Here is a 23,384-nt window from a genome sequence, read left to right on the forward strand (position 1 = left end):
TCGTCTTCTTCTAAAATTGATGAATCTATGCTTTGGCATGCCAGATTGGTTCATGTTAGTTTTATAAGGATGCATGAAATGTCAAAAGATGGTCTTATACCAACCTTTGACATAAATTTGGAAAAATGTAAAGCATGCATGCTTACAAAAGTTACAAACAGCCATTTCCAAGTGTTTCTAGAAATTCGGTTATTTTGGAACTTGTACAGAGTGATTTGTGTGATTTCCACTCTACTCCATCTTAATATACATCTAATAGAAGATATATATATATATATAGATTACTAGGAGGTTTTCTTAATCCATGTTATCCTAACAAAATGTGTAGAGCTTGAGATCCACTTGTGGATATAAAGCAAACGACTCAATGTTGTAATCATCATTTTAATATGAAACCACATGGTATGTTTTATGTCAAAATGAATAGAACATGTGTGTTTACTAAGAACTAGTGGGAGCATAGTGACATTCCTAATCTTTTATGAGTGAGACATACTTAATTATAAGAAATTACATTCTGACCATGCCAGACCTTTTCACCTTGATTCATAATGTATTTCTAAAATGAAAAGACTTAGGAAGAACAAGATACATTCTTGGAATGTAAAATCTATAGAGATAGATAAAATAAATTTTAAAAGTCGTATATCCTTTTGCATATATTGACAATACCTTGAAAGAGATTAAGATAGAAGATTCCTTTGGAAGAACCTTTTCATTGTCACATGGCACGGATTTTGAGCCAGTTTTGTTGGATATCCTTTTGCATAAATTTTAATTAGATTATGACTTCATTGTGGGATGAAGAGTAAGTTTTGTTGGAACGAGGTCCAACCAAAATAAAACGACACAATATACTACAAAATAAGAATACACTGCTTTATAATTGAAAAACTATGTTGATTTATGCCATTCAAGGATCACATAGAATTTTTTATGACTTCGTGAGTATACTTAATCGAGCTAAGAGACTCTATGTCACGAAAGAACACCAATCATATACTCCAATATATTTTACTATACCTAGAGTAAAGTCAAATATGGTGATAATAGTATTCGCAGAATTCACACAAATTAAGTTTAGTCGATGTGAGATCCCCATTTTCACGGCCAGAAAAGACCGATTTGTTTATGCTTTGTTTTATAAAATCAGAGTAATCCTTTGATTAAAAGAATTGCGGAATTTGTTCCCAAAACAAAATATGATAAGAATTTATCAAATCATTTCTTTAAAGAAATGTATTTTCATTAAATAACAAAATCTCGGGATGTCATGTTCCGATACAGACCAAAAGCATAAACAATATAAAGTAGACCTTACAATAGTTATTTATAACTACTGATCTATAATCCAAAACCTCTCATCAAGTCCACCAACTTATACTCTTGTGCCATTACCTGTAATGCAAAGAAAACTGAGTGGGTCAGGCTTGGGAGCCTGGTGAGCATATAGGGTTTTCAACCCGCAATAATATATTTATTATATTCAATCATCAAACAATCAACCCAATTACCCATCCCCATATCTCCTTTATTTCTTAAGGGTTTACCCTAAGAACCAATTATCCTTCATTCATTCATTCCTAAGGATTTACCTAAGGAATTGGCACGAAGTCCATTGCTGCTAAAGTTTATCTATCAGATACTAAATCCATAGCTATCAGGCGCTAACTCCATAGTCACCAAGGTTTACTCAACAGGCACGAACTCACATCGTCACCAAGGTTTATCAAATAGGCACGAAGTCGCATCGTCACCAAAGCTTATTCAATAGGCACGAAGTCGCATCGTCACCAAGGCTTACTCAATAGGCACTACGTCTCATAGTCACCAGGGTTTATACAATAGGCACTACGTCACATAGTCACCAAGGTTTACACAATAGGCACTACGTCTCATAGTCACCAGGGTTTACACAATAGGCACTACGTCTCATAGTCACCAGGGTTTACACAATAGGCACTACGTCTCATAGTCACCAGGGTTTATACAATAGGCACTACGTCTCATAGTCACCAGGTATTTCATCTACCCATGTTCTACCCAACATATTTGTAGATATAAAATACATATACGGTTTAAATCATTTAAAAACCTGTATAAAACATCCATTCCACACCCATCTCAAATAAACAACCAATATATAACACATAGCACGTATTTCATAGCAAATACTTCATATTTATGTGTTAGAAGAAAGTAACTACACACTCACTTGATCAGAAGATGATCGGATAGCATTACGGCTTGTAGAAGTAGTATTCTTCGGTAGATCTGGAAGATCTTCACAAAAACCGGCTTCTCGCGGGCAGAGCTTCGGCTCGGCCATTTCACTCCTCGGGATCTTCGGGGCTTCGGGACTTACTTCGGGACTCGGGAATGATACCGGGGCTTCGGGATATTTCTTGCACACAAAACGAGGTAAAAACGAGAGAGAAGGGAAGAAAATGAGCAAAAAGATCGGCTGCCCTCGACTTCTATTTATAGGGTGCTGAAAATTGGATTATGTTGGGCGTAATTTCGGAGTACGCTGGGTGTACGCTTCGGATCAGGCCAGAGTCGTCATCGCTTACGAACACGGGTACTCGAGTGATGGTTCAGGTCGACGTGGCCCGATTCAGTTCATGCATTCGGGTACGCTGGGCGTACTCCCGTACGTTGGGCGTACACCGACATACCAAACTTCTAAATTGCGTAACTTTCGCATACGAGCTCCGTTTTCGACGTTCTTTATATCCATGCATAGGTGAGACTATACTCTACAACTTTCGTTTAGACTCTGTCGGCTAACTTTGACTTTATTTTTATTATACTATTTTTAGTAGGCCGGGACAGGAAAACTCCGTTAGAAATTCATAACTTCTTCATCCGACGTCCGTTTTCGTCTGTCTTTCTTCCGTTGCACTACTATCGATGAGATATTCAATTCTCATTTAGATTGTTTCGGCTAAATATCGCTCAATCTCATATTCAAACTTCGGGTTGTACACTGCTAAGCCGAAACTTAAAAAAATCATAACTTCCTCATACGAAGTCAGATTTGGGCGTTCTTTTTATGGACACTCTTGGTTTAACGTATTCTACGACTTTCATTTAGATCACTAGGGCTAAATATCTCTCTATCGTAAATTTACTATTTACGTCGCGCTGTGTCGTGCCGGTTCTGCCGCGAAACTTCGACAGGTCATAACTTCTTCGTTATAACTCGGATTTCGACGTTCTCTATATGTACGGAACCCTTGTAACATATACTACAACTTAGTTAAGATTACTCCTTTTAAATAATCTTCCATCAAAAAGTCATTTTCGACACTTATTGTCTCTTAATTGACTAGCCCTGATCTACGGGCGTTACAATTATCTCCCCCTTAGGATGATTACGTCCCGGAATCATCAAAGAAAATAGGGCTTGCATAATGATTCCATACGTTATCTTTTCATCCTAGGTAATAATCGTAACTTCTATTTTTCTTCGAATGAGCATCTGTAACATCCCAAAATTTGAGGCCAAAATTTTTGTTTTTAAATTAAGTAAATCATAATTTATGTTACCAAAACATTGTCACTATTTCATCATTCATAAAATCATAAAATCATGTCTCGAAAACCATATCATCAGGAACAATGAAAATCAGAGTACAATCCCAGAAAATCCGATGCGGAAACCATGTGTGTGATGCGCTGCTACGCCGCCGGCTCTTTCCCCTTGGACGAAGAGGTACCTGAAACCAAAACTGAAACTGTAAGCACAAAGCTTAGTGAGTTCCCCCATCATACCATATACCACATAACACCGTCGGTATCTTTCAACCGGCAACTGCCATCGGTATCTTTCAACCGGTAATCATCATCGGTATCTTTCAACCGGTACACACCATCGGTATCTTTCAACCGGTAACTGGGGACTATTTCACCCCCTAGCACTAGCATACAGTAACGAGAGGTAATCATACAGTCAGGCATAACTGGGTAGGGACAACTAATCCCTTCTACACACATAGCATATCACACAGGCATATCTCATGACCATAGAACATTAACATACCAAGATAATTATCACAAAGACAATCATCTCAATCATAACTACCTACTGGTGGGCCAGCATTGGTGCCTTAGACCCACCCCTACTGGAAGGTAACTCACCTCGTAGTAGTAGCTGCCGATCTGTGCGGGAACTCTCTGTCTGCTGCTGCTGCTCCGGAAATCCTCCGGCTATAATTCCCACAAAACACCCAATCAGAGTCTGATAACTACTCTTATGGTGGAATGACTATTCTACCCCTGACCTAGTCAAAGTCAAGCCAAAGTCAACTTCCAGCTGACCTGACTCGCCGAGTTGGGCTGCCAACTCGTCGAGTCCTTATCCATCTAATTGTCCTCATTTCCGTCCCTACTCGTCGAGTTAGGCAATGACTCGACGAGTTCTCCTCCTATTCGAACATTGAATGATCCTTCATCTAACTCGCCGAGTTGTATGAACAACTCGCCGAGTTCATCTTCATCTGAAGAACAAGTCCTGTCCTTGACTCACCGAGTTGTATGAACAACTCGTCGAGTTCATCTTCATGTGCTGGGAGATTGCCTTGGACTCGTCGAGTCTGTTCATGTACTCGTCGAGTCCCATGAACTCCAGGTCTAAGGCTAAGTCCAATACGTCTAAACAGCTATGGGACTCCCTTTTCTAACAACTGACCATTGCACAAAGGTTTGAGATGGCTGAAAGCGCACCGAATCGCCGAATCCCAAGAACGACTCGCCGAGTCCAACCTTGAACATTTCTATACAGTCGATCTAAAAGGGACTTAACACACCAAAACCATAGATCTGGCCTCCAAATGTCCATTTTATACGTAAAGCTCCGAACTTGATGCACATGCATGGGGTTTTTATCTCAAAAGTCCATAGAAGGTGCTCTACAATGTGCATGGGGCTCTCATGGCCATAAAGTTGGCACCTTTATGCCATGAGACCCCTCCAATGACTCAGATCTGGAAGTAGAACCCCATGAATCACCTTACAAATCCGAAAATGGCTTAAGAAGCCCTAAATGAACCATGACCATAGGCCCTAAAGATGAACAACCTAAAAGGAAGACCAAAACAGGGGGCATTTACCTTGCTTGAGCTAAAGATGAAGCAAGGTCTCTGGATCTACAAGTCCCAACTCGAAATCCCAAGCTTCCTCTTTTCCTTCCAAGCTTCACACACCAACCAAGAACACCAAATGGCCTTAATACACACACAAACGGCTAGGGTTTCGATATCCAGCTCTAAGGGAGTGTTAGGGACAAGGGAGGCTGAGTTAAGGTGTTTATATAGGGTGCAAACCCTCAGATTTAGGGTTTTACTCGCACAGCGCCTCCTCGCCGAGTCCGTCTTCCGACTCGTCGAGTAGGTCACTTAAGATGACTGCGGACTCGTCTCTACTCGACGAGTGGGTCCTCCGACTCGTCGAGTCCCAGGGAAAAACATAAAAATGCTTGAAATAAATGCGTACGAGGAATTGGGTGCTACAAATCTCCCCCACTCATTTTAGACTTCGTCCTCGAAGTCTGCTGCTCGTTCCTGGAAAAGTTTTGGGTAATGCTCCATCATCTCATCCACCGGCTCCCAACTCCATTCTGAGCCCTTCCGGTGCTGCCATTGCACCTTCACCAGCTCGACCCTCTTGTTCCTCAAATCCTTCGACTTCCGGTCGAGGATTGCTACAGGTCGCTCGATGTAATTCAGGCTGTCATCAACCTGAATATCCTCTAAGGGTACCACTGCTGAGTCGTCCACCAGGCACTTCCGCAGCTGGGAGACGTGGAAAGTGTTGTGGATCTAGCTGAGTTCGGCTGGCGAATCCAACCTGTACGCCACCTTGCCCACCCGGGCTAAAACCCTGAACGGTCCAATGTACCTGGGGGCTAACTTGCCCCATTTCCTGAATCGGATGACGCCTTTCCATGGCGACACCTTCAGGAGAACCATATCGCCGACCTGGAACTCCAGGTCTGATCGGCGCCTGTCGGCATAACTTTTCTGCCGACTCTGAGCGGTCTGAAGCCTACTCCGGACCTGCTAAATCCTCTCCGTCGTCTTGAGCACCACTTTGGTGCTCCCCATGACCCTCTAGCCAACCTCACCCCAGCATATCGGGGTCTTGCACTTCCTCCCGTACAACATCTCGAAGGGAGGACGATCGATACTTGCGTGATAGCTGTTGTTATACGAGAACTCAGCCAATGGGAGGTAAGTATCCCAGCTATCACCGAAGTCTAGCACACATGCCCGCAGCATATCCTCCAAAGTCTGGATGGTCCGCTTGCTCTGACCATCCGTTTGCGGGTGAAATGCAGTGCTAAAGTGCAGACGAGTACCCAACTCGTCGTGGAATTTCTTCCAGAACCTGGAAGTAAACCGCACATCTCTGTCTGAAATCACGGAGACTGGCACTTCGTGCCGTGCCACCACTTTCCGGATGTAGATGTCGGCCAACCTCGGCCGAAATACTCTCCTGGATTGGTATAAAATGGGCACTCTTGGTCAACCGATCCACGATGACCCATATAGAATCCACTCCCCGCGCGGTCCTGGGAAGTTTGGTGATGAAGTCCATAGTAATATCTTCCCACTTCCACAGAGGAATATCCAACGGCTGCATCTTGTCATGTGGCCTCTGGTGCTCGGCCTTGACCTTCCTGCAGGTCAAGCACCGCTCCACGTACCATGCTACATCCCGCTTCATGCAGGGCCACCAATAGTCTAGACGAAGATCTCTATACATCTTTGCCGCCCCGTGATGAATGGAGAATCGGGATTTGTGCGCCTCCTCCAACGACACCTGGCACACACCCCCGAGGTACGGTACCCACACCCTACGGTGTAATGTCAATAATCCTCGGCTATCATAGTCGAAGGAGGAAACCTGTCCCACAATCCGCTCACTCTTTCGATGTTCCTCCTTCATGGCCTCCTGCTGGGCCTCCCGAATCCGCTCCAACAATGGAGTCACCACTTTCATCCTCATACAGATATGCCTGATCGGCGCTGCCTTGCGGCTAAGCGCGTCGGCCACCACATTGGCCTTCCCCGGGTGGTAGAGGATCTCACAGTCATAATCCTTTACCACATCAAGCCACCGACGCTGCCTCATATTCAGATTTGGCTGGTCTATGAGATACCTCAGGCTCTTGTGGTCCGTGTAGATAGTACAACGAACCCCATATAGGTAATGGCGCCAAATCTTGAGGGCGAACACAACAGCCCCCAGCTCAAAATCATGCGTCGGGTAGTTCGCCTCGTGAGGCTTCAGCTGCCTCGAAGCGTAAGGAATAACATGCCCTATCTGCATCAATACTGCGCCCAAACCCGAGATGGACGCATCACAGTATACAACAAAATCCTCCATGCCCTCTGGCAGGGCTAAGATTGGCGCCTCACACAATCTCTGTCTCAATGTCTCGAATGCAGCCTGCTGCTCAGGCCCCCAACGAAAGACCACGGCTTTCCTCGCCAGCCTGGTCAGGGGCACAACTATCTTGGAGAAGTCCTGAATGAATCTCCGATAATAGCCTGCCAATCCTAGGAAGCTCCGAATCTCGGATGGAGACCTCGGAACCTCCCACCTCATCACGGCCTCTACCTTAGCCGGGTCAACCGAAATCTCGTCCTGGCTGACGAGATGCCCAAGGAACTGCACCTCACGCAACCAGAACTCGCACTTGGAGAACTTGGCATACAAGCTCTCCCTCCTCAAGGTATCCAGAACCTCCCGCAGGTGTTCCTCATGCTGCTCTCTCGTCTTGGAATATACCAAGATATCATCAATAAAAACTATCACAGACCGATCCAACATCGGTCTGCACACGCGGTTCATGAGATCCATGAACGCGGCAGGAGCATTGGTGTGCCCGAAGGGCATCACCACGAACTCATAATGGCCATAGCGCGTCCGGAAAGCAGTCTTCTGCACATCCTCCTCTCTGACCCTCATCTGATGATACCCCGAACGCAAATCAATCTTGGAGAACCAAGATGCTCCCTGTAGCTGATCAAAGAGGTCATCGATCCTCGGGAGTGGGTAACAGTTCTTTACTGTTACCTTATTCAGCTCCCGATAATCTATACACATCCGGTGCGACCCGTCCTTCTTCTTCACAAACCGAATCGGGGCTCCCCAGGGTGAACTACTCGGTCTAATGAATCCTTTGTCTAACAGCTCCTGCAGTTGTGTAGACAACTCCTGTATCTCAGGAGGAGCCAACCGATACGGTGCCTTGGCTATCGGAGCCGCACCAGGGACTAGGTCGATCCTGAACTCCACCTGCCTCTCTGGAGGTATCGCAGGCAACTCCTCGGGGAATAAATCCGCAAACTCTCGCACCACGGGTACATCGCCCACCGCACCTGACCCGCCTCCCGGGTATCCATAACATAGGCGACAAATCCTGCGCAACCCTACTGGAGGTAGCGCCTAGCCCTCGCTGCCGAACATAAAGCTGGTCCTTGATGTGGCCTCTCGCCCTGAACAACCAGCTCTCCCCCACTTGGGGTCCTGATCCGCACCAACTGCTGCGCGCAGTCAATAACTACCCCATTGGGGCTTAGCCAATCCATACCAATAATAACTTTGTTCCCCCGCAAGGGTATGGGAAGCAGATCTACCAGGTAAAGCTCCTCGAATATCCTCAAAACACAATCTCGGTAGACCTCTGATGCTCGCACTGACCGGTCGTCCGCAATCTCGACCTCAAGGGGGCAATCCAACATGCCTGAAGATTCAGGAAACTTCTTGCTAAGCGCAAGAGAGACAAACGATCGGGTAGCACCCGAATCAAACAATACCTGAACTGGGATACCGTTCACATGGAACGATCCTAAACATAACACATACATATAACATATCAAAATCAGGACAACATAACGTAAAAGATCTGAGAGGAGAAATCATACCCGTCACCACATCGGGTGCAGCGCGTGCCTCCTCGGCTCTCAGCTGAAATGCTCGGCTCCGCACCACTGGAGCCTCCGTCTTGACCTTCCGTCCATCCGTAACCCGCGCAGTTGCCGGAGTTGGCGCCACTGCCGGCGCCGCTGCTGCTGTCAATCTGGGGCAATTGGCCTTTTTATGGCCCCTCTGATTGCAATGAAAGCAAATCAGGCCTGATGTCTGAATCGCAGGAGTAGGGGCAGTACAATCTCTGCCAAAAAGCCCAATCTTGCCACACTTATAGCAGCCGGGACCCGGCCCAGTGCGGCAAACCCCCTCATGTGACCGACCGCATTTCCCACAGCGGTCCCGCCCTGACTGACCTTTCGGCCTAACATCGGATCCCTTGGGCTTCTTCCCCGAAGCCTCTGTCGTCTGTCCCTCCTCTACCTTCCTCTTCCGTATGTGCTCCAGATCAATCTCCCTCTCCCTTGCCCTGGAAATCATGGAATCCAGGGTGGGGCAGGCTGAAAAACTGACATGCTCCCTGATATCGGCTGGTAACATGTCATGGTAGCGGGTTCTCCTCATGTCCTCATCACCCGCATACTGGGGCACCAACAAAGCCCTCTCCCGGAACTTGGCGGTGATCTCCACCACAGTCTCCGTAGTCTGTCTCATATCCAAGCACTCCCTGGCCAGCTGCTGGAGCTCCACAGCTGGTGCAAACTCGGCCCTGAATCGGGTCACAAAATTTGACCATGTCATAGCCTCAATGGCTGGGGCTCCCAACGTATCACCAATCAACTCCCACCAATCTCTGGCTCGATCCCTCAAACATCCCGCAGTGAAACGAACCTTCGACCCTTCCGGGCAGAAGCTCGTCAGCTGCGCAGATGTAATATCTGCGATCCATCTCCTAGCAGCAATGGGGTCCTTCACCCCATGGAAATCCGGCGCACCACTCCCTCTGAAGTCCTTAAAGGACAGTGTGCGCGTACTCGCCTGGCTAGATGCCAAATCACTCCTGAATGATCGGAGACGATCCTCCATCAGCTCGATGATACCTTCCTTGATCGACCCGAAGATGACCGGGGTCGACTCAAGGATACCTCTCGTGATCTCTGACGCGATAAAATCGCGTAGTCCACCATCCACCTGCTTGGATCCTTCACCCGAGCCCGAACCTGATCCTGACCCCGAGCCTCCCGCTCCATGTCGCGTGGTCACCATACTGAAAATAAACATATAAACATCAGGATCATACATACTCTCGAGAAGTCTCACACACTCTCCAAGTCCCCTGGTTCCATCTCAGCCCTCCTTGACTTGACTACGGATCCTCTGCTTTCAGTAGTACGGGCCCATACTACCTTCCACATCTATCCGTACTTTCTTCAAGGATTACTTTGACTTCACCGAGTCCCTCTTTTTTTTCCGATACCCTTTCCACTGATCTCATCCTAGAATTTCCTAGGGCACTCTCCGACCTGCTCTCCGCCATCAGCTGCACTAGGAGTCCCTACCAACATTCCCTAACTAGCTTGCGGATACTGTTACATATCCGCTTACTAGTTAGTTAAAGTTAGTCAGAACTCCTATAGCATAAAGCAAGCAGCATTCGTGCATCGAGTAACAACTTCAAGCATAACCTAATCAGGCCATCCTACCGCTGACTAGATAGTCCTAGCATACAGCTCATACAACAGGCATATAAGGCATCCTTCCTAGATCCTTAGCCCTATTCTAGCATGCAGTCCTCAGAATCATAAATCATATAACATATAAAGTATGGGTATCTTGGGGAAAACTTACTTGAGCCCGGCCGGTCGCACGCATCACACACCCTGTCTTTCTTAAAATTCCTTAACTTAGATTTTAGAAAACCATTTTCCTTGTAAAAAATCTTTTAGTCCCTCGGTTTGAGTCCAGACACCCCCGAGGGTGTGTCCGAATCCCTCAAACCAGGGCTCTGATACCAACTTGTAACATCCCAAAATTTGAGGCCAAAAATTTTGCTTTTAAATTAAGTAAATCATAATTTATGTTACCAAAACATTGTCACTATTTCATCATTCATAAAATCATAAAATCATGTCTCGAAAACCATATCATCAGGAACAATGAAAATCAGAGTACAATCCCAGAAAATCCGATGCGGAAACCATGTGTGTGATGCGCTGCTACGCCGCCGGATCTTTCCCCTTGGACGAAGAGGTACCTGAAACCAAAACTGAAACTGTAAGCAAAAAGCTTAGTGAGTTCCCCCTTCATACCACATACCACATAACACCGGTGGTATCTTTCAACCGGCAACTGCCATCGGTATCTTTCAACCGGTAATCATCATCGGTATCTTTCAACCGGTACACACCATCGATATCTTTCAACCGGTAACTGGGGACTATTTCACCCCCTTGCACTAGCATACAGTAGAGGTAATCATACAGTCAGGCATAACTGGGTAGGGACAACTAATCCCTTCTACACACATAGCATATCACAGAGGCATATCTCATGACCATAACACATTAACATACCAAGATAATTATCACAAAGACAATCATCTAAATCATAAACTACCTACTGGTGGGCCGGCATTGGTGCCTTAGACCCACCCCTACTGGAAGGTAACTCACCTCGTAGTAGTAGCTGCCGATCTGTGCGGGAACTCTCTGTCTGCTGCTGCTGCTCCGGAAATCCTCCGGCTATAATTCCCACAAAACACCCAATCAGAGTCTGATAACTACTCTTATGGTGGAATGACTATTCTACCCCTGACCTAGTCAAAGTCAAGCCAAAGTCAACTTCCAGCTGACCTGACTCGCCGAGTTGGGCTGCCAACTCGTCGAGTCCTTATCCATCTAATTGTCCTCATTGTCGTCCATACTCGTCGAGTTAGGCAATGACTCGACGAGTTCTCCTCCTATTCGAACATTGAATGATCCTTCATCTGACTCACCGAGTTGTATGAACAACTCGCCGAGTTCATCTTCATCTGAAGAACAAGTCCTGTCCTTGACTCGTCGAGTTGTATGAACAACTCGTCGAGTTCATCTTCATGTGCTGGGAGATTGCCTTGGACTCGTCGAGTCTGTTCATGTACTCGCCGAGTCCCATGAACTCCAGGTCTAAGGCTAAGTCCAATACGTCTAAACAGCTATGGGACTCCCTTTTCTAACAACCGACCATCGCAGAAAGGTTTAAGATGGCTGAAAGCGCACCGACTCGCCGAGTCCCAAGAACGACTCGCCGAGTCCAACCTTGACCATTTCTATACAGTCGATCTAAAAGGGACTTAACACACCAAAACCATAGATCTGGCCACCAAATGTCCATTTTATACGTAAAGCTCCAAACTTGATGCACATGCATGGGGTTTTTAGCTCAAAAGTCCATAGAAGGTGCTCTACAATGTGCATGGGGTTCTCATGGCCATAAAGTTGGCACCTTTATGCCATGAGACCCCTCCAATGACTCAGATCTGGAAGTAGAACCCCATGAATCACCTTACAAATCCGAAAATGGCTTAAGAAGCCCTAAATGCACCATGACCATAGGCCCTAAAGATGAACAACCAAAAAGGAAGACCAAAACAGGGGGCATTTACCTTGCTTGAGCTGAAGATGAAGCAAGGTCTCTGGATCTACAAGTCCCAACTCGAAATCCCAAGCTTCCTCTTTTCCTTCCAAGCTTCACACACCAACCAATAACACCAAATGGCCTTAATACACACACAAACGGCTAGGGTTTCGATATCCAGCTCTAAGGGAGTGTTAGGGATAAGGGAGGCTGAGTTAAGGTGTTTATATAGGGTGCAAACCCTCAGATTTAGGGTTTTACTCGCACAACGCCTACTCGCCGAGTCCGTCTTCCGACTCGTCGAGTAGGTCACTTAAGATGACTGTGGACTCGTCTCTACTCGACGAGTGGGTCCTCCGACTCGTCGAGTCCCAGGGAAAAACATAAAAATGTTTGAATTAAATGCGTACCAGGAATTGGGTGCTACAGTATCTAACTCTTGGACTTCTTGATCGCAGACGATGCTCAATCTTGCACATGTTCTTCGTACTATGTTGGACTTTCAATCGTAACCTACAATTTACAAAATAAATCCTTATTGAGGAGTCCTTCTTCTTCTTAGGATAAGTACTTTCCTTTATCTATTGTAACAGATCGATGGGTCATGTTCTAATGACCTCTCATCGTATGATGCAACGCTTAGACTCAGGTCTCTTAAAGTCATATTCCAGAATGGAATATACCTTCCTTCATATTCTAATGTGATATAATCACATTTTAACTTGTAGCATTTCTAGCTACGAATCTGTTTAACAACGAGTGTGATGCTATCTGTCGTATTGATTTCAATCTTCTGACCTCCGTCAGATGCTACATCGAACTTGGTTCTCCGAACCACGTAACAAACTCATCATAATCAGACTCAATTAGATATGACCACTAGGGTCGGAATAACAACCATCTTACTAGTCATTACCGAAACAATGGTAATGACATACTTGAATAAAACAGAATCAATTACTAGCTTCTTGGTAACCTTGTGACTTTCCCTGATCCAAGTGCGAGTCCTGTGCTTCTGGTAGTATAGATCTCTACTACTATTCACACCTACCCATACTCGTCCCAAGTATTGTCTCGCATTCCCCAAGTCCTAAAATTACAAAACAATTTAACACATACGAATGCGTTCAATTAATCCTAAAAATTTTCCTAGACTCTACTAGGACTTCTTCCATGCGTATCTTCAATCATCAATTCTACTTCAACTCGATTGGTGATGGAAATACCAGATGATGGGACAACTTCAAGAATTACACCAATCGTTCCATCATCCTGACACTCAAAGGTGTACTTCAGACGTATTGTACTCCTCTAAACGTTCCGTCATTTTATCAGACATATTCTAAAGGCAAGATACCACTCTTACGATATCTTCCGATAGGTGTCATTCACTATCATAAGCCTTTCATTTCCTCCATTTACTCAAGCCACCACCACCGTAAGGTGGTGGCTGCCGCCTTCTATCGTCACCGACTGCCGTGTTGGGTGGCGGTGTGTATTTGTGGGGGATTGCTATTTGGGATGATTGGACATGTTTTGGTATAGAATCATAACCACCACCACGAGGTGGTGGCTACTGCCGTGAGCCGCCGTTGACCACCACTACCCGAGGTGGTAGTAGGTGGTGCCCAACTTATTTAACATTAATTAACCTAAAATTTAACCATTGGACTAATTGGCTTGCGATTGGGTTGGAAACCCTAATTAGGGTTTAGAAAACCCTAATTTTGGATATGTTAGTTTTGGAGTTGTTGGGACCCGCATTTTGGACCATTGGAATTGAATTATGAATTACGCCTGACTACACCGTATGATTGAGCTAGTAGAATGATGGACTTAATGGATTAAGTCCTTAATGGGTTAAGTGTTTTTAATTAACCCTAATCGTAATTTTATGTGAAAACCCTAATTGTGATGGGTTTTGAGTTGGGCTTAGATGCTTAAATTCTTGATGGGCCATCTAAGAACAAGTATATGGACTAGGATATATGGATGGGCTTTAGGGTAAGGCCCATGTGAGGGGTTTGGGCCCAATTTGGAAAATTGGGCCATATGTTGGGACTTGGTTCATTGTTTGGCTTTTGGGCCTTCAGAGTATGTGTTTGGGCCTTGGGTTGGGATCAAGCTAGATTGGGGGTAATGTAGTCTTTTTACCCCAAGAATGGACTCATGGTTATGTATTGGAACCCAATTATTAATTGGGTGTTGTTTTGATGTTGACAGTTCGGGAATATGTCATCCAGTAGCTAGAGTTTTATCCACGGGACTTTAGCAGTGTGAGGTGAGTTACCTTCCTGGTAGCAGTGGGTCGAAGGCACCAATGTCGGCCCACTTATTGTTGTTTATAGTGAGATGACTGTTTTTGTTATAATTGTCCGGTATGCCACTATCTGTAGAGATTTATATGCTTGTATGTTATGGTATTATGTGGCAGTGGTAGGGAGGGGTGAAATAGACCCCATAACCGGTTGAAAGAGACCGAAGGAGTAGGCCAGCACCCAGATATGCTAGGCAGTATGTGATTTATGTGCTAGGATAATATGTGGTAGTGGTAGGGGTAAAATAGACCCCGTAACCGGTTGAAAGAGAGCGAAGGGGTAGGCCAACACCCAGATATGCTCAGCAGTATCGGTTGAAAGATACCGAAGGGGTTGGGACATACCTAGTACCAGTTGAAAGAGACCGAAGGGGTTGAGACATACCCAGTACCGGTTGAAAGAGACCGAAGGGGATGAAATATACCCCGTACCGGTTGATAGAAACCGAAGGGGCTACAAGCACCCAGATATGCTTGATGGTCATGTATTTATGGTATGTGGTATGATGGGGGAACTCACTAAGCTTCATGCTTACGGTTTTCAGTTTTGGTTTCAGGTACTTTTTCTTCGAAAGGAAAGGAGTCGGCATGATCGCAACGCATCACACTATGGTTTCTCCTCACATGAGATCTTTGGGAGTTGTAGTCTGATATTACTTTTCTATGACATGTTTTGGATATTTGACATATTGGTTATGATATGGGATGACATTTTCGATGTTTTCAGAATATCGTTTTTATAAATTACTTAACTAAAAATGAAATTTTTGGTCATGAATTCTGGGATGTTACAGGTTGGTATCAGAGCCAGGTTTGAGAGATTCGGACTCACTTTCGGGGGTTTCTGGACTCAAATCGAGGGTTTGAGAGGATTTTACAAGAAAAATAATTTTTCTAAAATTAAAATTAAGGGTTTTTGATAAAGAACAAGGAGTGTGATGCGTACAATCAGCCGAGCTCAAGTAAGTTTTCCCCAAGATACCACACATGTTTATTATTAGAGGTGAGCAAAGGCTGGTACCCGCACCGGAACCGGAACCGGCGGTTCTTGAAATCTTGGAACCGGAACCGGAACCGCCGGAACCGGTTCCGGTACCGGGTACCCGGTTCGTAATTTTCTTTCTTATAATTTAATCGTTATAAACCATAAACAAACCATATATTATTAACTAAAAATTAATAGTGAACATTATAAATTAGTTTTGAATACGATTATCATGTCATATTTGTCAAAAACCAAATATTGTTAAAAATGTTGAAAACCAAATGAAAATTGTTAGTGGATGTTTACATATTATAACTCTCTGTTACTCTGTCAAGTCTTAATTGCTTTTCAAATTCTTCCAATTTTATAGTTTCCCATCTTATTAACATATCCATATTAGCATCTTATTATCTTATTAGCAAACCACTAAAATTAATGTTTACAATGGAGTTCTGTAAATGAAAAGGTATCCACTCATTGTCCAAAAATGAACACCATGTTATTAGCAAACCATCTTATTAACAAACTAATAACACGTCTAAACTTATGTTAGACTAGTTAACATATATATATATATATATATATATATATATATATATATATATATATATATATATATATATATATATATATAAACCGGTTCCGGCGGTTACCCAGCGGGTAGCGGTTCCGTAAAAATGAGAACCGGAACCGGAACCGTTTAAGGCGGTTTCGGTTCCGAAAGTGGATACCCGGTTTCGTTGCTCACCCCTATTTATTATGATATATGATATGGTTTTGAGAATTGTATGCTATATTAGGGCTAAGGATCTTGGAAGGATGCCTTGTATGCCTACTGTATGTGCTTACTGAACTGCATGCTAGTACTGATTAGTCAGTGATATGATGGTCTGATTAGGATATGCTTGGTTTTGGTTACTCAATGCTAGAATGTTGCTTGCTTTGTGATATTAGGAGTTCTAGTTATTTCTAACTAACTAGAAAACGAATACGCTAAGTTACATATTACGAGGACTAAATAATTTTAGAAGGTTAGGTTTAGCCCTATTGCGCAACTCTCGTCTAAGTCTAACCGTTGTAGGGAGAGACCTCTCATTCGAAGAATTATCTGGTCTTAGTAATATTTAATGGTATTCGCGAGCTAGTTAGGGGAGATAGCAGGGACTTCTTATGCAGCTGATGGCAGAGAGTGGGTCGGAGATTACCCTAGGGCAAGCCTACGATGATATTAGTGTTGGGAGAGGTATTAGTGAAAGGGACTTGGTGGAGTCAAGGCAATTCTTGAGGAAAGTACGGATATATGTGGAAGGTAGTATGGGCCCGTACTACTGAAAGCAGAGGATCCGTACTCGATTCAAGAAGGGTTGTGATAAGACTAGGAAACTTGTAGTTCGTGTGTGATCCCTCGATATTGGATGAGTATTCGGATGGTTGTTATGGTATGTTTCCGGCATGGTGACGCTACGTGATGGGCCGGTTGGCAGTTTTGGTGTCGGCAAGGGATCAAGCTTGGACTCTGGAGCCGGGCAGCTCGATGATCAGATAAGGGAGTTTAGTCCAGATGAGATTACGCGTAGTTGATGGGATTTATACATAGCAAACAATCTTATGTGTGCATGCAACCCTAATTTTAGGATCTATGTTTTCACTATTAGACATACAAGCATTGAACATAAAACTAGAAACCCTAGGAGGCACATGTAATTTTCGAAATTAACATATAATTAGGTTTGGATACATACCTTGATTGTTATATTGTAATAACAATCAAATCCTTGAAGATCTTGAACTTTGGTAGCAAGCGCCACAAGTGTCGCGCCTCCAATGGCTCACAAACAAACCTAGCAACGAAGGAATACTTTAGAGAGAGATAAGTAGAGTCTAATTTCGACCCTTAGGTTCTTTTTGGAGTGCATTGGCCGATATTTAACCCTAAGAGGGTTTATATAGGTGCTAAGAAGGTATTGGATTAGGTCGGTGTATCCAATATAACCCTAATCCCTTAACTTCCTTCCTAAGGCATCCAAGGCACCCTTAGAGCCCAAGGAAACCCTAGGAACACCCTAGAATTTGTCCCCCCCCCCCTTTAGGGAGGTTCTGGAATGCTCAATACTCAACTATTGAACATTGTCACCTTTAGTCCCTACAGTTTCAATTCATTCCTTTAATCCCAAAATTAATTCCAATTTAATTTCTAATTAAATATTAATTAAACAATATGATTTCTAATTAATATATTATATCCATAATACATTAATAAATCATTTATCTTAACTTCAAATTAATTTATTAACCAAGTAATAAATTAATAAATCATTTTTCTCTCTCTAACAGTTATCCTATTCAATTGCCAGGTTTGAAGGCAACCCAAAAGGACATTGCTACTATCAATTCAAGTACATACCAATTATAGTTATGGACTTAGACACCTAATCCAACAGTCTCCCACTCGGATAAGTCTAATAACTATAGTTTCAAGTATAACTTCAAAAATTGACTACCAAATTTTAGCTACCAAAAGCTGTTGTCGAACTCTGACCTAGTCAGTGACTTGTCCTTAGATAAGTGATCAAATATCCCACCGTTCTACAAGATATCGTATGGACATAAGACATTGATTATAATCAATCTCTGTCCAAGAGTTGTTTCCCGATTTACGATTCATGACGACCGACTCAGACTACAATTGAACACGTCAACTTAGTCCAGGCTTAGCCAAGCGCTTAAGATGTCATCACTAAATCATCGAGGGGCCCACAGATATCGTTTTTATCCTATTTAGGGTAAAAGGAACGGATAAACTTCAACTCATATGCTTGTACTATTTACTCATCAAATCACACACAACAATACGTTTTATAACATCAAGTTACTGATGCGTTTACGTATTATCGATGCACAACCGACTCGTAAACAATAACTCATATGTCTCTGTTTCAAGAATATAAGATATTACCGTCTCAAAATTACTCGTGATAAAATCCATGAAGTAATTCACTGAGCGTGGGTTGATCCAATACTCAAATTCCTATTTCATGAGTACTCATGAACACTGCAGCAAACTTGTGCAATGTCTAAGCTCTTAGACAATCTACAGTCGGATTCATGACAGTCTCAATTCACTACTTACTTCCAAAAGTATGATTGATTGTTGATGTTTGAATAACCTAGTTATTCGGGAAGTAAAACATGCGAAGTAAAACACAAGAATAATCTAATTAACTATGGTCTCAAAACTTTTGAATATAAATAAAACACTTATTATTTAATCACCATATTAATTAGACTTTATTCATTGTATAATGTTCGAGTAATGAAATTAATACTTGAATTAAAACAAGAGTCATGCCATGCTCCAAGCACGCACACTATGTTTATCTATGGTCATTTCTTTGTGAAACGGATCAATTGAACACATTTCCAATGATGCTCATTTCACAATTCAAAATCCTTATCACAAGTGTAAGAATACCAAATTCTTACCACTACTAGAATCCGTTAGAGTCTAAACATACATGCAATGATCCTATTGTAATGTCAAGGCACCAAAGTCACAGAGACTTTGCCAATGATACTACAAAACAATCCATTGGAGATTGGTTGCAAAACAATTCCATGGAAATTAAGTCTCACGTTCAAAGAGCATTCCTTGAACATCCTTCTTGCATTAAAGTTTCTAACTGACACATAGATCTCAATATCCAACTCCCATTATGGAAACATTTCCATATTGCCATATGACTATCAATTCTGAACAAGAGTTAACTCTATTTAGAACATGTCAATATGGTCCGTCCAAATTAATACTATACTTCCAACTGTCCACAAGCAACCAATCTTTGGTAAACTTCAAATTGTCTTTGACAGTTGTTTAACAGCTTTAGTCATATCTGGTTCCAGTCTTTTTCCCTCTTAATACTATAGGCATTTGGAAAATCAGAACGAGTGGATATTATAGCATATGTAATCGATCATATATCTGAAGCATATGGGATCCGATACATAATGTCTTACATAAAGACATGATACTTTATCAGTCTCTTGCTACAATATTTCCATATAATGAATTTTTTCTGTTGAATCATTTCAACATAATATTCATATATGTCCATGACTAAGTTTGATTAAAATTCCAATCTAAACTCTTAGATTTGAAATGAAGTATTAGTGCTATCTCCCTTAAGCCTTACTATAGCGAAACAATTCCCAAATTCTGCAAATTTGCAAATTTAGAACTTTGTTTCCTATAAATAGCATTGCTAACTTGCAACACCTTACATAATAATCATGCTCCCACTAGCATAACAATTATGTTTTTACCAGCATAACAATTATGCTCCCACTAGCTTTGACATGTACCCAGAAATCAGTTGGACTTCTAGAAATCAATACCTATTGACTTTCTTACCAAAGTTCAGATTTCTGATACGCGGTGCTTCGATAAGTCTTTATCTATACTTCTCAAGCTCATACACCTTTCATTAGATAGCTTATAAGTGTGTCTAAACCCTTTCAGAACTTATGGCAATAAGTCCTGAATGTTCAAACTATTTGTCATTTCTCACAATTTAAACTATGAAAAGGGATGTCATAATCATACTCGAATTTGAGAATGCAATTACCACAACTGCTTACTCTAATCCTTTAAAATCTACTCGTGAAAGTGTTTCCTCACAATCATTTTCATGAAGTAGAGAGAAAACTATTACCACTTAGATTTTATGGTGTATGTGTTCCTATCCATGTTAATTTTGTCATTTCAAACCACCATCATAAGACAGGGTTTATGACAAATTCAAACTCATATGGACTGAACTTGCTTAATCTTCATTTCTTGCCATCTGGTAGCACAAGGGCCTACCAGCGCTTCCAAGTTATTGAGCAGCTCACCCATACAGATCAATGTACTTTCACTGATCAAGGTGCTTTGCCTTATGCAATCAAATGAAAAACCATGGAACTCATAAGCATTCACAACTCAAGTGGACTGGGCGCAGAAACAAGAATGTGTCAACACGATAGGTTATCAACCTTAGGTCGTGTGCTAGTAATTACTCAAAGGTTTATTCTCGATTGTCTCCTGAAATTTTTTCAAGATCAACAAGACTCCCACTGACCTCTTTACATATAAGATTCTCTGTCAAAGAACATTCCTTGACAAACAAATATTCAAGAGTTAGTGTGAGTTCTTATCAAGAAAACACTTCATATAATTGGTCTTAGTTGGTCTTTGTTCAAACCAAAACATCACAACTACCAATTTCAAATGTGCAAGAGTAAGAAACATTTCTACTCCATATTTCATGAGGTGTTGTAAACCTACTTAGAACATGTTACTCAAGGTACAACTTGGAGTAATTAGATTATAACTCTAAATCTTGATTTTGGAACGAAGTATGACTCATCTTCTTGATTTTAACCATTTCAACAATACCTGATTCCTCTTCTTAGTCATATAAATGCACTAAGGTATCCTTAGAGGATCAGTTGTAACAAGGTTCCATAATCATTAGGATGATCATAAAACATGATACTAAAGTACTCTCCTTTCCTTTCATATTGGAGAAACTTTTATCTTTCTGCCCAATGGATTCTTCTTATTCATTCTGCTATACTTTGAAACTTTTCAAGGTATCAGAATTACACTTAATCTTGTAAGCATAACCATTTTTACCGAATCAACAATAAATCATGACGGATAGACTTTATCGTCCTTTGTGATAGATCTGACCAGTTCACTTCAATGTGTACTAGATCCTTTAATCCTTCATTTGACTCACATATAAAAGTGAGCAAGGAATTTAGTCTTAATTTTCCAAAGATCGAGATTCTCATACATCACATAATTCAAATCGTATGATTCCAAGTTTCTATCCAATTGAAACTTGGGTGATGAGAATCCTTCTTCGCTTGGTAAATTATAACACTACCACAAGCGATATAAGTAAGAATCAAATCCATTTTCAACATTGCTAATAATAGAAATATAAACACCAATTTTCATAAACGCCATTGCAAGTAATCATAAAGCAAATAAAACCAAAATTCACTTTATTGATAATGTGCGGAAAACTTGTCCTTACAATGCAAATACACATGAAAACTATGTTTCTAAATATTCCTATCAATCTATCATAACTCCAAAGCAGCAACTCAAAATTCTGATCATCGAACCATGCGACCGAAATCCATTTCTTCAGATCATAATCAGCCTTTACTTCCTCTTAGGCTTCCTTCATTTTCTTCGATCCTAAAAAACATCAAAATGTGACTACCACATCATGTAATAATAATCTATAAATAGGAACTTGTTAGGTGCATTTCATGCATCCATTTTGTAGTTTTACTCCATAAAAGTGTATTGCATATAGGCTTAAACTCATGCATTTTGCATGTTTTTCGGGGTTTTTCGGGATTTTTCATGAGGCAATTTCATTCACACAATTTTGTGATATTTCAGGGACTTTTGGAGGTAGGATATTACTTGAAGAGATGAATAAGAGATGTAGATGAAGTTTCGGGACTTGCGGAGCACCGAGGAGGAAGATATCAGAGAAATGAAGATTTTGTCCATTCAGAGGTTTACACGGTCGTGTAAATGGAAGCCTTGTGTTTACACGGGCCGTGTAAACGCATACTCTTGAGCATTGTACTTTGAAGGCCTGAACAAATTGTGCAACGTACTTTTTGTGTTTACACGGCCGTGTAAATGATAGTGTTAATTTACATGGGTCGTGTAAACGTGGTCACGGGTTTAAAACAGTTTTTCTTCTTTCTAAAAAGGGTGTAACCAGTTCCAGGAGAAGTTAAGTCGATTTTGGGAGTTTTAGAGGCGGTTTTCTAGAGGATTTGGAAGACAATTGTTACTCGGAAACACTTGGATTTCATTTGGATTTCAATCTGTAAGACTTTAATTTCAATTTCTAGGTTTGTGCTTTGTTCTAGTCATGAGTGGCTAGAAACTTAAACTCTCCAACTTCATGTATTGACTATTGTGTGTGTGAATTCAATCATTTGACTTGGTGTTTGTTTTAAATGCTATCTAGTGAATTTGGTTTTGTTTTAATTGAAAGTTTGGTTTCAATTCTAGTTCTTTTTGGCCAATTGAGTTAGGGTTGATTCATTTAAGTTAGCTATTATGCAAAATCCATAATTGTTTTGTCATATAGAACAAGTAACAAACACTAAATTGAATTTTCTTAGAATAATTCTGGTGTAAATCAAATTCACACATTCTTACACTCCCAAGCTTATGAGGAGTATTGAATGTTGTTGGTAAAATTCACACAAAGCATAATGCAATCTTTCCACCTAATTCTAAGAACTTGTTTAGATTAGATTGGTTAGATTAGAATTAATCAAAGAGCTTATTTTGATTAATTAAAATGATGAATATGAATTGCTAGAGCTTGTTAGCATTTGTAAATACCAACTTAGACAGAATTAAACAAATATCATTTCATGCTTTGAATCACATCGCTAATTAGTCTTGCATTGAGTTGGAGTATTTTATAAATCTTGAGTTTATTTTATTTGATCAATTTTTTACTCATAACTTCAGTCTTTTTTTTGAATTAACCCCCCCCC

Source organism: Lactuca virosa, chromosome 8 (assembly GCF_052849685.1).
Source record: "Lactuca virosa cultivar CGN04683 chromosome 8, Lactuca_virosa_CGN04683_v6, whole genome shotgun sequence".
In the NCBI taxonomy this organism is placed as follows: domain Eukaryota; kingdom Viridiplantae; phylum Streptophyta; class Magnoliopsida; order Asterales; family Asteraceae; genus Lactuca; species Lactuca virosa.